The 16,038-nt window shown below is 29.6% G+C and overlaps 6 non-coding genes across 6 annotated transcripts; all 6 read left to right on the forward strand.

Moving 5' to 3' along the window:
* Positions 1-5,224: 5,224 nt before the first annotated feature.
* Positions 5,225-5,296, forward strand: TRNAP-AGG. Its single transcript has one exon. It is a non-coding gene; the product is annotated as a tRNA-Pro (tRNA).
* A 1,887-nt stretch (positions 5,297-7,183) lies between these two features.
* TRNAP-UGG lies at positions 7,184-7,255 on the forward strand. The gene has a single exon. It is a non-coding gene; the product is annotated as a tRNA-Pro (tRNA).
* A 374-nt stretch (positions 7,256-7,629) lies between these two features.
* On the forward strand, positions 7,630-7,701 carry TRNAP-AGG. The gene has a single exon. It is a non-coding gene; the product is annotated as a tRNA-Pro (tRNA).
* A 1,207-nt stretch (positions 7,702-8,908) lies between these two features.
* TRNAP-UGG lies at positions 8,909-8,980 on the forward strand. Its single transcript has one exon. It is a non-coding gene; the product is annotated as a tRNA-Pro (tRNA).
* A 1,526-nt stretch (positions 8,981-10,506) lies between these two features.
* Positions 10,507-10,578, forward strand: TRNAP-CGG. The gene has a single exon. It is a non-coding gene; the product is annotated as a tRNA-Pro (tRNA).
* Positions 10,579-14,492: 3,914 nt separating this feature from the next.
* Positions 14,493-14,564, forward strand: TRNAP-UGG. Its single transcript has one exon. It is a non-coding gene; the product is annotated as a tRNA-Pro (tRNA).
* Positions 14,565-16,038: the final 1,474 nt, after the last annotated feature.

Genomic DNA, 16,038 nt, shown 5'->3' on the forward strand with positions numbered 1-16,038 from the left:
GACGAAGCAGGACCCACAATAGACAATTGACCGCCAAATTACAATGAAGAAAATTTTGAAGTCCGATGACTATAAAAAGGGCTTCCTTCTCTACTAAGAGCACCGGCAAAAATTCGCACAAATCAATCTCTCTGAAATTGTTCTCAAATGTTTAGCTCTCAGTATTTTTCTTTTACAAGTTGTAAGGAGTTCATAGCGTACTACCGCTTGAACGTAGCAGTATTTTATTATTAAAAGTATTTTGTATTTGGTAAGTATTTGTATTTATATACAATTAATACAATTGTTCTTATACAACTGTTACTGTGTAAGACCGTGTTGACGGCAACTATTTCTCTCTCTCTTCGTAATTCAATCTGAGTTAATTCTGGAAAACCCAGGTTAACATTGCAGGAACCCAAACCATAAAATCAATTGCATTACATGATAAGTATGCTCTGTGGTTGCGGTTTTTACCGATCTGCCACATCAGAAATTGTGTTGCTCATTTGATTAAACAATGAGATTTATAACAATTGCATTAGAGAATTTAAGTTTAGTAGATATGACCAATAAAAATGAAGTAGAATGTTTAAAAAGAAATTTAATAAGACAAGGAACTTATTTAATGGATTGGCATGTAACAAACCATAGTAATTTATGTGATTGTAGAGAAACACAAAGGACATTAGAATTATTTAACCACATGATAATGTATTTAGATATATTACTAAATAACAATAATTTTTAATACTACATGTTGATGACAATTAATGACGTATGTATGTATGTATTCATATATGTTTCTAGTATTATGTATGTATGGATATATGTACGTATTTTATATAGTTTCTGTATGGATTATGATTATTACAATTTTTAATATTGCAGTAGTATTTAGGACGTATTTAAGTTAAGTATTTATGTTAAGTGTCTTTAAGTTAAGTTTGTCTTTAAGTTAAGTTGTCTTGGAGCCCTCGTAAATGGTATCAGAGCTTAGTTATTCTGTTAATTTTAAACAACTCATAATAGACAATTAGGGTTGAATCTGTGTACTCGCTAGATTCATAAGTCAGGCAGAAGAGTGTAAGGCCTGCAAATGTGTGAGAAGGAAGTGTATGATTAAACCCTGAAAGTTTAGAATGAGTATGTTTAGAAGAAATAGATCCACTAGGCCGAGAAACCAAGATGAAGACTTAATTAGAGACTTAAACATAAATATAGATAATAATAACACTATCCTATCAAGAGAAAGTAACTGGAATAGTCAACAATTAGCTAATTGGAAACCACCTAAAACACCAATACATAATATATATAAAAAGGGAATTTTAGATTTTAAATCTGCTAGGGCAATTAAAACAAAAGAAAAGGTAGTACCTTTATATTCAGAAAACCAATCTATGAGTTTATTAAGTAAAAAGACTATAGAAAAATATATCAACCAATGATACAGATTTATGCATATAGGACTAGTACAAATAGCAATTAAACCTTTAACAGTAGAAGGCTTAAATACTAGTATGCATGTTGCATTAAGAGATTGTAAACATATTAATTATAAGGACTCATTATTAGGATTATTTGAAACCAGTTTAACAAATGGACCTATATATTCAAACTGTTTTCCAAACTTCACAATATCATTAACAGATCCTCATATAATGAAAATTTTAACTCTAGACATTTTAACACATAATTATAACATGTTAAAAGGATCACATATATATGAAATTTTTTATAGATTAAATTATAAAATAATGAATACTGGATTATGCCCTAATGCTATAGAACATAATAGGTTAACAGGAGAAACAATGTTTTGGGAAATTGACCAGACTAAACCTAATATAACTGTACCAAAAACCATACAATGGAAAGATGTAACTCTACCAGAAAGCTGGAAATACCCAATTAAAACAATACCAAACTTACCTCCAAAAGAAAATAAAGAAATAGATTACATTATACAAAATGATGATGGTTCAGTAGAATTAAAATTCAAAAGATCTAATTCTTTTAGACAAACCAATTCTTCCATATATCAACCAAGCAGACATTCCTTAAAATCATCCCGGAGAAGACAAAATATAGAAATACAAACAGATACTAGCATTTCCGAAGAAACTCTCATACCTCCATATAAAGGGTCATTTGTAGGAGAAACTTCAGGAACAAAACCTTTAAAAGAAACTTTTGATCAACAAACTAAACCACAACATACTAAAGGGGAATTAAAATACAAGAAGGAATTTTTAGATAAGGACAATTTAACCAACCTTATGAAGATAGTGAATTTACCATAACTACTCTGACACATCCTTTTCAAATAAATAAAGACCAAGTTCAACTTGATTATGTGTTAGATCAAAATCGGGGGAAAAGAGACACATTTATAAAAACCTATTCAGTCGATTTGCCCGTCCAATCGATATTTATAAAATACTCATATACACGCTCACTCATTTGACTCCAAATTGACAACCACAAATAATATCACAAATTATTTATGCAATAAATAAAGTGTTCTTGATAATATAATAACATATTTATAATGCATATGCATGCTAAAAAGAAGATGACTCATTCGAATTATCTATATTAAAATATCATAAAATAATAAAAAATATATTATCAATAAAGAAATTACGAAGTATCTGTATGAAGTACTTTATTTCAAAAAAAAATATAACTCTAAAAGCTTAAAAAATTATAGGTCTTCAAAATTTGTCTGATATCAAAAAATTATAAAATTAATAGCTATGTAAAGCTCTCAATGAGTATGCGACTGATAACTGTAGATTTTTTTTTTTTTTTATAGCATATTTAATTTAGGTAGAAATTTCAAGAAAAAGAGTAAAAAAGTCATAAACTTTGAATGCTCGGTTTGTTTATAGCAAGTGATGATAGCGAGTAAGATTGGTATCCATGTGAAACCCGTAAGGAAAAGAATCAATAAGGAAAAGAATCAAAAGAGTACAATCTTGCTGGAAATTAAAGATGAGAGAAATCGAGAGAAAATGAAGGAAAGAAAAAAGAAAACAGATAGGAAGAAAAAGAAAAGCAAAAAGAAAAAAGAAAAAAGAAAATGGGAGGAGAGAAAAGCGGCAAATTCAGTTTGATTTAATCAATCTGATCTGATCGATTTGATTCAATCAGTTTGATCTGATCAATTTAATTTAATCAATCTGATTTAATTAATTTTATTTTTATTTTATTTTTAACTTTTTATTCTGAATTATAACTCTAAATAAATTTAGAAAAAATTTATAAAACTCATGAAACTTTTACAAAATTTATAAAATACAAAAATAATTTTAAAACTTGTCACGTAATTTTTAAATAATTTTAAAATAAAATTTCAAAATTATATATAATAAAAATATAAAATTTTAAAAATTAAAAATCTAGAAAATTTTCAAAGAAGTTTCTTAATAAATTTAATTTAAAATATCAAATTAAAAATATAAATTAAAAATTCAATACATTATATATATATATATATATATATATATATATATATATATATATATATATATATATATATATATATATATATATATATATATATTTATGATATTCTGATATTCAAAAATTAGGATTTAACGGAAAGAAAGGTGTTCTTCTCTTTTTTATTATTTTTCTCTTTATAACAGTCTTCTTATTATAGTGTCACTTGTCTCTGCTGAATAGGTCCGTAAGTAAGAATGGCGTCAGACATCCTCTTCACACCAAACGGCCATTTAATTCTCCTAACGCGCATGCAAGCAGGGCTACGAAATGACTAGGTCTGCTTTCCTTCCTCATATCACGTCATTGGAAACTTCCTAGATTTTGGGTTGGGACAGCCTTCATAGATCTGACCTCATATCTAAACGCGTAAAATCCGGCGGTCACCGATATCCTATATAAATAAATAAATAAATAAATAAATAAATATATATATATATATATATTAATTTTTAATTTATATAAAAATAAAATTATAAATATATAAAAAATTATAAATATATTTATTCCGCATATTATCATTAGAAAACTAGATATGTATTAATTATTTACTGAATATTTTTAAAATATAGTTAATTTTTAATTATAAATTAATATATTATATTAAAAATATTATAAAAAATTAAAAAATTATATACAAATTATAATAATAAAAATAATGTACTTATATGCTTAATTTTATGCTTAATTTAATGATAAGTGTATCTGTTCAAATCCCCGATCCCCAATCCTATTTTTAAAAAAATAATAAAAATAATAAATTATATTCATTATGTTCAAATTATATTTATTATCAACATATTAATTAGTAATATATGTCACTCGTGGTACAAATATATAATTTTAGATGTAACAATTAATATAAATATATGAATTTAAATATATTACATATAATCTCTTTATAATCTATTTTTAACTTTTTATATATATAAAAAAGCCGAAACCAAAAATCTGAGAAAATTTTAAAACAACCGGACTTATCAAAACACCTTTATGAATGAGGAGAGAAGACTTGATAATTTCAACAGAGATTTACTATCTTAAATTAATTTTTTAATTTTAAAAATATATTAAAATATTTTAAAATTTTAAAAAATTTATTAATTAATATATTAATTAATCATTCCATCAATTTTAATCTTTTAAATATTTTATTATTTAATTTATGTGATTTAAAAAAAATTATTAATTGATCTATTAGTTTTATAAAAATCTATTTATTATTCTTTTTATATCGAGAGTTTTTAAATTCTTTCATAATATTTAATACTTAAAATTAATAAAGTAATTAATCAATAAATTTTTAAAATGTTAAAAATATTTTAATATATTTTTTAAAATTAATAAAATTTTCTAACACAAAAACCAAACCGTAATTTTTATCCCTCAAATTAAAAATATCCCAGAACTCAAAATCACTTGGAAAGAGACATGAATAATCCCAACTCAAATATTGCCATTTCTTTTAAGCAAATTATTCAGAGTTGTTCAGTATTGTCGTTAGAATTACTATTTTTTTTTCTTTAAAAAAAAAACTGTTTAATTTGTTAGTTAAACATATTGAAATTTATATTTGTTGTTATGTATTTGTTTGTTTCAACAATATCTAAAATAATTTTTTTTTTTTTTTATGAAAATCACTTTTTTATGAACGGGAGTTTTCATACAAACCAAACAGCAAAACTACAACGAAAAAGACAGGTTTATTGATAACTGGCTGGAGGCACCAACAATCGGGCATTTGGTCTAGTGGTATGATTCTCGCTTAGGGTGCGAGAGGTCCCGAGTTCAATTCTCGGAATGCCCCCACATGATATCATATCAATTTTTTTATTTTTTCAAGCTTCTCAGAATCGATGTACTTGAAACAATGCATCAAAAATAAGACAATGAAGATTAACAAGGTCAACATGATACCTGTATCAAGTTCCACTCTTCAAGAACATAGGAATTTGCCCGAAACCTGCGAAACGGCAACACCTATCAAGGGCAAGTTCACTAACAAAAACGACAAATCAAAGAGCCACAAAAATTCAAGAATACAAACAAATACTAGTAAAGAAGTGGTATTGAGTGCAAAAGGTCTTGAGTTTTGATTCTCGGAATGCTCTTTTTTTATTTATTTTTACTATTCCAATTTACAAGGTTTTAGAGCAAATAAATCCTAGCTTAAGTCTAATAGGAAAACAAATATTTTATGTTTTTTAATAGCTCAGATCTACTATATATCTTTTTTAACTACGCTAATGAATTACAATGCAAATCAGCAGCACATGATTTCAATTTTATATTGTGTTTGTGCAGAGAATCAAAGCCCAAGTCAAACAGAAAAACTATAATACAAATTTAAGATTTTAGTTTCCTGACAAGATTCCCTGCAATCTTTTTTTTTACCCAAAAAAAATTGTGCATTAGATGTAACGATAACTGCATCAATGAACGTAAATTAAGTGTTCAGTATCAGTAACATGTACAGACGTGTCATTCAATCCAAAGGGGGTAAATAATTTTTTTTTTAAAATCTTGTTCGCCCAAGCCTTAAATGGGAAATGAAAATTAAGAGAAATAAGAACCATCAATTGGGCATTTGGTCTAGTGGTATGATTCTTGCTTAGGGTGCAAGATTCATCAATGCATTTTCAATTCTCGGAATGCCCCATATCCATTTCTTTTTTTTTTTTTAGCTTCTCAGAATCCTAGCTATGCTATTGAGATGTATTTTCTTCCAACCAGATTCTTCATCAATGCATCAATAAAAATAATGTAAAGATGGTATTCGAATGAGGATTAACAAGCTTTACCTGGATCTAGTTCCATTCTTCAAGAACAGACAACTTGCCTGGAAACCTGCACAATGGCAATATATGTCAAGAAGTTCACCAGCAAAAGTGACAAATCAAAATTGCAAATAATTTTATGCAGTTATTTCAAATAGCTTTACTTATTTAGATCATGCATGCCAAATATCCAATTAATTTGACATTTGGCATGCACAGCCTACATGAACATATCAATAAATTCAATGGTCAGTTCAGGAGGATATATATATATATATATATATACCCAAATATATATATGGGTCTGTAATATTAAATTATTGGTAATGGATTAAAACAAAACAAATTTTGACAAATCGGCATTTGATCTAGTGGTATGATTCTCGCTTTGGGTGCAAGAGGTCCTGAGTTTGATTCTCAAAATGCCCCACCTAGTTTTTCATTTTAAATGCTAAGATTAAAATTTTTCCTTGTATCTGTCATGGAGTTGCATAACTACAAGTCTTTAGTTCATTTTCAAATGCTAAGATTAAAATTTTTCCTTGTATCTGTCATGGAGTTGCATAACTACAAGACTTTAGTCCACTTTCCAACTAATAAACTGCTACCAGAAATCAATTACAAAGCCAGCTATTCTCAACCCTGCCAAATGTTTGTGAAGGTCAGAGAAGGCAACAAGTGAACTCACTGCTAGTCCATAATTTATTATTTAGTTTCAATTCAAAGAATAATCAAGGAAAGCCCAATACCAGAAAAAAGAGCATCTGACAGGAAAGATGTCCTAAAAATAAGCAAAAAGCAACAAATGAAATTCAAGTGCTGAATTTGTATGTCAATTTCACTTCTAACCACATAAATAATACTCCAAACTTCCAAACTAACAATAGCAACAGTCTATATAACTAGTATCAATGAATGGGCATTTGGTCTAGTGGTATGATTCTCGCTTTGGGTGCGAGAGGTCCTGAGTTCGATTCTCGGAATGCCCCCATTTTTGAGCAAGTCAATTCTATCCTAGGACTAATAAGACAACAAATATTTCATACTTTTTAATAGCTCAGATATACGAGATCTCTTTATCTATGCCAATGAATTTAGCAGCACATATGATTTCATATTATATTGCTTTTTGAGCAAAGGCCAATGAATTTACATAGTAAACTAGCAGCACATATGATTTCATTTTATATTACTTTTTGAGCTAAGGAATAGCCCAAGTCAAACAGAAAATCTTATATATATATAGACATGTGTCATTCAATCCAAAGGGGTTAAACTAAATTTTTTTAAAAATCTTGTTCGCCCAAGCCTTAAATGGGAAATGAAAATTAAGAATCATTTAAAGAAATAAGAACCATCAATTGGGCATTTGGTCTAGTGGTATGATTCTCGCTTAGGGTGCGAGAGGTCTCGAGTTCAATTCTCGGAATGCCCCCATATCCATTTTTTTTCTTTTTTTGCTTCTCAGAATCCTAGCTATGCTAGTGAGATGTATTTTCTTCCATCCAGTTTCTTCATCAATGCATCAAATAAAATAATGTAAAGATGGTATTCAAATGAGGATTAACAAGCTCAACATGATACCTGTATCTAGTTCCATTCTTCAAGAACAGACAACTTGCCTGAAAACCACCAGCAAAAGTGACAAATCAAAATTGGAAATAATTTTATGCAGCTATTTCAAATAGCTTTACTTATTTAGATCATGCATGCCAAATATCCAATTAATTTGACATTTGGCATGCACAGCCTACATGAACCTATCAATAAATTCAATGGTCAGTTCAGGACGATATATATATATATATATATATATATATATATTCTTAGTATTAAATTATTGGTAATGGATTAAAACAAAACAAATTTTGACAAATGGGCATTTGGTCTAGTGGTATGATTCTCGCATTGGGTGCAAGAGGTCCTGAGTTTGATTATCAGAATGCCCCACCTTGTTTTTCATTTTCAAATACTAAGATTAAAATTTTTCCTTGTTATCTGTCATGGAGTTGCATAACTACAAGTCTTTAGTCCACTTTCCAACTAATAAACTTAAAATAATTGAGAAAAATAACTGCTACCAGAAATCAATTAAAAAGCCAGCTATTTCAACCCTGCCAAACGTTTGTGCAGGTTAGAGAAGGCAACAAGTGAAAACCAGGCATATAAAAATAAAATAAATGTGCTATGCATCATGAATTTTTGCAACAGGTGGAGCAAGGTAAAAAAAAAAGAAACCACAGATGATATGAGCATACAGATTCGTCGTTAACAAAACCTCTGTATCCAGAATCCAGATATCTAAACTTGCAATTTTTTCCTAAGAGAATTTTCACCATTACGTTGAGAGGAAAAAGGTTGAAGAGTTTATGTTAAGGGTAGAGAAGCCAAATTTTAAAACTAGTGAACTCACTGCTAGTCCACAATTTATTATTTAGTTTCAATTCAAAGAATAATCAAGGAAAGCCCAATACCAGAAAAAGGAGCATCTGACAGGAAAGATGTCCTAAAAATAAGCAAAAAGCAACAAATAAAATTCAAGTGCTGAATTTGTATGTCAATTTCACTTCTAACCACATAAATAATACTCCAAACTTCCAAACTAACAATAGCAACAGTCTACATAACTAGTATCAATGAATGGGCATTTGGTCTAGTGGTATGATTCTCGCTTTGGGTGCGAGAGGTCTCGAGTTCGATTCTCGGAATGCCCCCATTTTTTTTACCATTTTTGAGCAAGTCAATTCTATCCTAGGTCTAATAGGACAACAAATATTTCATGCTTTTTAATATCTTAGATCTACTAGGTCATTTTATCTTTGCCAATGAATTTACATAGTAAATTAGCAGCACATATGATTTCATTTTATATTGCTTTTTGAGCAAAGGAATCAAAGCCCAAGTCAAACAGAAAATCTTATATATATATAAAATAAGAATTTTAGTTTTCTAACAAGATTCCATGTAATAAAATTTAAAAAATAATAATAATAACAATAATAATAATAAAAGAAACAAAAAGAGAATTAGATATTGGCATCAAGTGGACAAAAGATAACAGCATCACTGATCATAAATCAAGCACTCAGTATCAGTAACATGCATAGAAATGTTTCATTCGATCCAAACAGTAAAAATAAGGCTTTAAAATCTTGTTCTCCAAATCCAAAATAAAATTATGAATTAGCGAAGCACATAACATCAGCAGCTTGGCATTTGGTTTAGTAGTTTGATCTTGCTTAGATGCAAGAGGTTGCACGTTCCATTCTCAGAATGACCCATTTCCTCTTCTCTTTTGTTTTTTTTTTTTTTTTTTTTTTCTTCTTGTTTGGATTGTTAGGAATTCCATTTTTTTTATGGTTTATGAAGATGATATTTAGATTAATTAGCAAGCTCAGAGTCATACCTGTATCTAATCCATTCATCAAGGGGAAAAAACAGCAATTTACCTGAACCCTGCAAAATAGTACAAATATTAAAAGCAAGATGGCCAATCAAAGACATGCTGAATTAAAGAATAGAAACACATGCCAATAAACAGGTGGGGCACACATCTTAAGTATAGGATTCAGAATCAACTCCATCCATCAAGGCAAAAGAAACAGAAATTTGCCCAAATATGTTCATTGACAATGACCAATCAAAGTTGTACAAAACTAACGAATAGCAACGTGTACCAAAAAACATGTACACATATTAAGTATGCATAAGGAATGTCCTGAGTTCACTTGGGCATTTGATCTAGTGGTATGATTCTCACTTAGGGAGCAGGAGATCCCGAGTTCAATTATCTTGAATGCCACATATCCATTTCTTTTTTTAGCCCCTCAGAATCCGAGCTGTGCTATTCAGATGTATTTTCTTTCAATCAGATTCTTCACCAATGCATCAATAAAAATAATATAAAGATGGCATTCAGACTTCAGACCAAGATTAACAAGCTCAATATGACACCCGCGTCTAGTTCCATTCATGAAATGGCAAAAAAATATCAAGAATAAGTTCACAAACAAAAGTGACAATTCAAAATAGCAAAATATTTTACTGCAGTTATTTTAAATAGCTTTACCTATGTGTGCCAAATATCTAATCAATTTGAAATTTAGCATGTGCAGCCTACATGAACATGTCAATAAATTCAATGATCAGTTCAGGAGAATATAAATCATAAATATATATATATGGGACTGTGGTATTAAACTATTAGTTATAGATTAGAACAAATCAAATTTTGACAAATGGGCATTTGGTCTAATGGTATGATTCTCGCTTCGGGTGCGAGAGGTCTTGAGTTCGATTCTCAAAATGCCCCATCTTATTTTTTATAAAGGCTATTAAAATGAAAAATTTAAAATTTTTCGCTATTTTGCAATTTAATCCAAAACTTTAAACGTTAGTAAAATTGTCCAAAATTGCTGACGTGGCAGAATGACATAAATTATTTTATTATACTCAATGCCACGTTGATAAGTGCTATTAATACAAAAAAATCCAAAATTTTTAACTATTTTGTAATTTAATCCAAAACTTCAAAAATTGATAAATTCAACTCCAAATCCCTAATTTATTCTCTTTCATCGTTAAATTTCTAAGACCCTATTATTATACTTCATTATTATCTTTTTTGTGCAAGAAACTATAAGAAAACTTCTTTCTATTTTTTTAATTCTGATTCTCTTAATTCTTTTGGGTTTTAATTATATCTACTTTTAGTACAATATTTGTGCTTATGCCTTCAAAGGCTAGTTTATACTATTAAATAGAAACAAAAAATTAATAGCACAATTGTAAACGGTAACACTATAATTTCTATTTTTTATTATATTGAAATGATTTTTTATAATGAATATATGAAATTTATTGTGATGAACACCTAACAAGTTATTTAAAAAGTAAGAAATCAACAAATATAAAACCTATTACAGTTTTTGTGGGAATTAATAGCAAATACAAAGAAGTTAAAGTTGTAATTTTTTACACCAAGGCAAACAGAGACGAAGAAAAATAAATTCAAATATTTTGAATTAAATTACATTAATTTTTAAAGTTTTGAATTAAATTGCAATATAGCTAAAAGTTTTAGATTTTGGGAGATTTACAATTTAACCCCTGAGTATTGCCATTATTAACAAGTCAGTCCCTGCATTTTCATAAACCTATTAAAACGTCCTTAATTTTTATCTCTGTCAACGAAATAATCCTTTTGTTATTTTTTCCGTTAAAAATAGATAAAGGATGAGAGAGAAAATTTTTAAAATACAATTTTACTCTAAAATAAAACCCATTATTTAGTCCTTGAATATTGCTATTATTAACAAGTCAGTCCCTACATTTTCAAAGATATATTAAAACGTCCTTATCTTTTCTCATATCTATTAAAAAGTCTTTATCGTTCCTCCTCCTCCTCCTCCTCCTCCTCCTCCTCCCCCTCAAAAAAAAAGAAAAAAAAAGAAGAAGATGATGAAGATGAAGGAGAAAAAGAAGAAAAAGAAGAAGAAAGAGAAAAAGAAGATGATGATGAAGAAAAAAAAGAAGAAGAAGAATAAGAAAAACCTCCTCCTCCTCCTCCTCCTTAAAGAAGAAGAATAAGAAGAAGAATCAAAGAAGAAGAAGAAGAAAAAGAACCAAAGAAGAAGAAGAAGAGAAGGAAGAATCAATGAAGAAGAAGGAGGAGGAGGAGGAGAGGGGAAAAAGAAGGGGGTAATTTGGTCTTTTGCTATATTTTTAACGGCAGAAATAGACGAAAAGACTATTTTGTTGACGGAGAGAAAAGATAAGGACGTTTTAATAGGTTTCTGAAAATGCAGGGATTGACTTGTTAATAATGACAATATCCAGGGACTAAATTGTAAATCTCCCTTAGATTTTTTATCAATAATATTTATCTACGTAACATATAAATATAATAAAATAATCTACATCATCTTGCCACATCATCAAGACACACTCTCCAATTCAACTTTTAAGCTTGAATATAATTACAACAAAATTTGCAATTTTTGATAATTTTACCAACTTTTAAAGTTTTGGATTAAATTATAAAATAGTAAAAAGTTTTAGATTTTTCTTGTAAATAGGCTTTTCTTTTAATTTCAAATACTGAGATTAAAATTTTGCCTTGTATCTGTCTAGATTCGAACCATATAAGTTTAGATTTTCTTCGTTCTATTTTAGATTTGGCCAGCATAAACTCAACTGCATAACCACAAGTCTTTAGTCCACTTCCAACTGATGAGTTAAAAATAATTTAGAAACACAAGTGTCCTCAGCAATCACTTCAAAACAAGCTACTTCAACCCTGCCAAAAGTTGTGAAGGCCAGAGAAGGCAACAAGTGAATACCAGGCATATAAAAACAAAAATAATAATAATAAACAAACTAAATGTGCTATATATTATGAATTTTATCAACAGGTGGAGCAAGCTAAAAAAAGAAACCGCAGATGAGAAAAAAATGAGTATACAAATCCATTGTTGACAAAACCTGTGTGTGTCCAAATATGTAAACTTACATTTTTCCTAAGAATATTTCATCGTTACATTGAGAGGAAAAAGGTTGAAGAGTCTATTTTATGGGTAGAGAAACCAAATTTTACAACTAGGGAACTGACTTCTAGTCCATAATTTAGTGCTTAGTTTCAATTTGAAAGATTAATCAAGGAATGCCAGATACCAGGAAAAAAAAAAAAAAAAAAAAAAAAAAAAAAAAAAAAAGAGCATCTGGTAGGAAAGATGTCCTAAAAATAAGCAAAAAGCAACAAATAAGATTCAAACGTTGAATTTGTATGTCAATTTCACATCTAACCACAGAAATAATGCTCCAAACTAGCAATAGCAACAGTCCACATAATTAGTATGAATGGGCATTTAGTCTAGTGGTATGATTCTCGCTTTGGGTGCAAGAGGTCTCGAGTTTGATTCTCGAAATGCCCCCCCCCCCCATTTTGCTATTTCAATTAACAAGATTTTTTTGAGCAAGTCAATCCTAGCCTAAGTCTAATAGGATAACAAATATTTCATGCTTTTTTAATAGCTTAGATCTACTAGATCTTTATCTATGCCAATTAATTTATAGAGTAAATTAGTAGCACTGATTACAATTTAAATTGCTTTTGAGCAGAGGAATCAAAGCCCAAGTCAATCATATATATATACACATATATATATGTATTTATGTATGTATGAGACTTTAGTTTCCTAACAAGATCCCATGCAATCAAATTTAAAAAAGAAAAGAGAGAAAGAGAGAAACAAAAAGAGCATTAGATATTGGCACCAGGTCGACAAAAGATAACAGCATCAATGATCATAAATCAAGCATTCAGTATCAGTAACATGCATAGATACACTTCATTGAATCCAAAGACGATAGAAATAAGGCTTTAAAGTCTTGTTCACCCAATCCGAAATGAAATTAGCATTATTAGAGCAAATAACATCAGCAGCTGGCCATTTGGTTTAGTTGTATGATCTCACTTAGGGTGCAGTAGGTCCCAAGTTTCGTTCTCATTTCCACTCCATTTCCACCCTATTTTTGGGATTCTTAGGCATTCTATTCAGATGCACTTTTTATGGTTTATGAAGATGATATTCAGACTAACAATTAGCAAGCTCAGAATCATACCTGTATCTAGTTCCATTCAATTCATCAAGGGGGGAATAGCAATTTACCTGAACCCTGCAAAATAAAACAACTATTGAGAGCAAATTCTCTAGAAAAATGATCAATCAAAGACATGCTGAATTAGAGAATACAAACATAAAACAATAAACAGGTAGTGCACACATGTTAAGTATAGAATTCAGATCAACCCTATCCATCAAGGCAAAAGAAACAGGCAATTTGCCCGAGTATGCTCATGTAGGTAACTCGCGCTATTTTTGACATGGTCTCATAACTTTTTTGAACAATCTATATTTTCACAAACTTAACATTTTTGTTTTACTGCTCAAATTATTTAGGTCATGCATCCCAAATTTCAAGTTGACTGCATATTGAAGGTTTGAAAATTAAATAACTCTTTTAAGCTAATTATTTTCCTAAATATAATTTAGGGCCAAACAACATGTTACAAATGAAGCACTTATTCATATTTGGTTCATCTAAAACGCGACATGCATGGTATACATGAAAACAGCAGTAAATACAAGAATTTTTTTAGAAAACATGACAAAAATAATTATTTGAAGCTTCTTTTAAATTATAAATTAAACAAACATAACAATTGGGCATTTGGTCTAGTGGTATGATTCTTGCTTTGGGTGCAAGAGGTCCCGAGTTCGATTCTCGGAATGCCCCAGCTTTTTGTCTTTTTTCATATCCAAATATTGAGATTAAAAACTGGCCCTGTACCTGTCCTTAGTCAACCATAGACTTTTTTAGGTATTTTTGTTCTGTTCCAAAAATTAAAATATATGGCCCTGTAATCTGCTCTGAAGTCAACTGCAGAAATACAAGTCCCAAGGCCCCCACCACCACCACTTTTCCTGTCTGTTTGTGCTTTTCAATGACCTTTTACCCAGTTATCAATTGAAAAGGCAGCTACTCTCTATGAAATGGTTGTGGAAATGAAAGTATGCAATAAGTGACCTGAAGATGGCAAGTAAAAATTCTAATAAAGCAATCAAGTAAATCTGCTATATATTGAACAGAAAGAAAAAAAAATCTGCTCTACATTAGGGAAGAAACCCTAACAGGATGTAATCTCAAGAAGAAGAAGAAAGAGTTAAAAAGAGAATAGGAAGAAAGAATATAGAAGACTTCATTAACAATATTATTGAATAACTTCTACATAACAGCTCCTTTGATACACAATTCCCTCCAATTCTCTATTTGCCTAACAGCTTAATCCACAACTAACAATTTTTCCCTCCAAATTATGAGCTGACTTTAGTTGACTTTTCCTGTGTTCACAGCTGATTTGCACACTCATTATTTTTCCTGTTCTCATACTTTCTCTTCTGTGATAATAGCCTCATCATGAGAACATTCTTGTCCCCAATAATGTTAAAATTTGGAAATTGAGTTTGAATAAATGTGCTATATTTCCAGTGGCATCCTAAGCTACCACTTTGAACCCATTTTTTTTTTCTTCTTCTAATATGATAAAAAAAATCAGAGAATTGAAACAAATGTCACTTGTCCCTTGTTGCCAATGAATGAAAGTATAGGCTGTTGGGAAATATTAGGACTGAACTACTGTTTCAGTATAGACACATGAAAGTATAAACTCTGGGTTGACAATTTGACATAGATTTGACTTTCTTTGCTACCACTTGATGTCCAGCCATAAATAAAAGGCCCAATCACATACTTTTTCTGAAAAGTTCCAGCAATAGGAAGAATGCTCTCTGCAGACTTTTTTTATCAACTCTGATAAGACCTCAGCAGTTTACGTGTCCATTTACACAAACATTTCTAATGTTCAAATCATCCCTTGAAAAGGAATGCTTTGTCTTCCTTTGTCTTCTCCATCTTTCAGAAACATCTTCTTTAAGAATGACTAAACCAACAAAAGCTCCCTTTAAAATCAATTTCTTCTTCTGCCTTCTTGATAACTCCCATTTGAACTCCATGGAATTTATGAAATCACTAGGGTAGAATTCACAATCTTGGTTCTCAAAATAATGCCACTTCCTCGCAATGTTCCCAATTTCTCCAATTCCCTTCTTTTTTCTTTATGGAATATCTCCTCAAGAATCTCAACAACCAAAGAATCACATTTACAAATTGTCTTGTACAAATCCAGATTGCTTTAGTGGCATCCAAGAGA

This window comes from Manihot esculenta, chromosome 10, assembly GCF_001659605.2.
Source record: "Manihot esculenta cultivar AM560-2 chromosome 10, M.esculenta_v8, whole genome shotgun sequence".
Classification (NCBI taxonomy): Eukaryota; Viridiplantae; Streptophyta; class Magnoliopsida; order Malpighiales; family Euphorbiaceae; genus Manihot; species Manihot esculenta.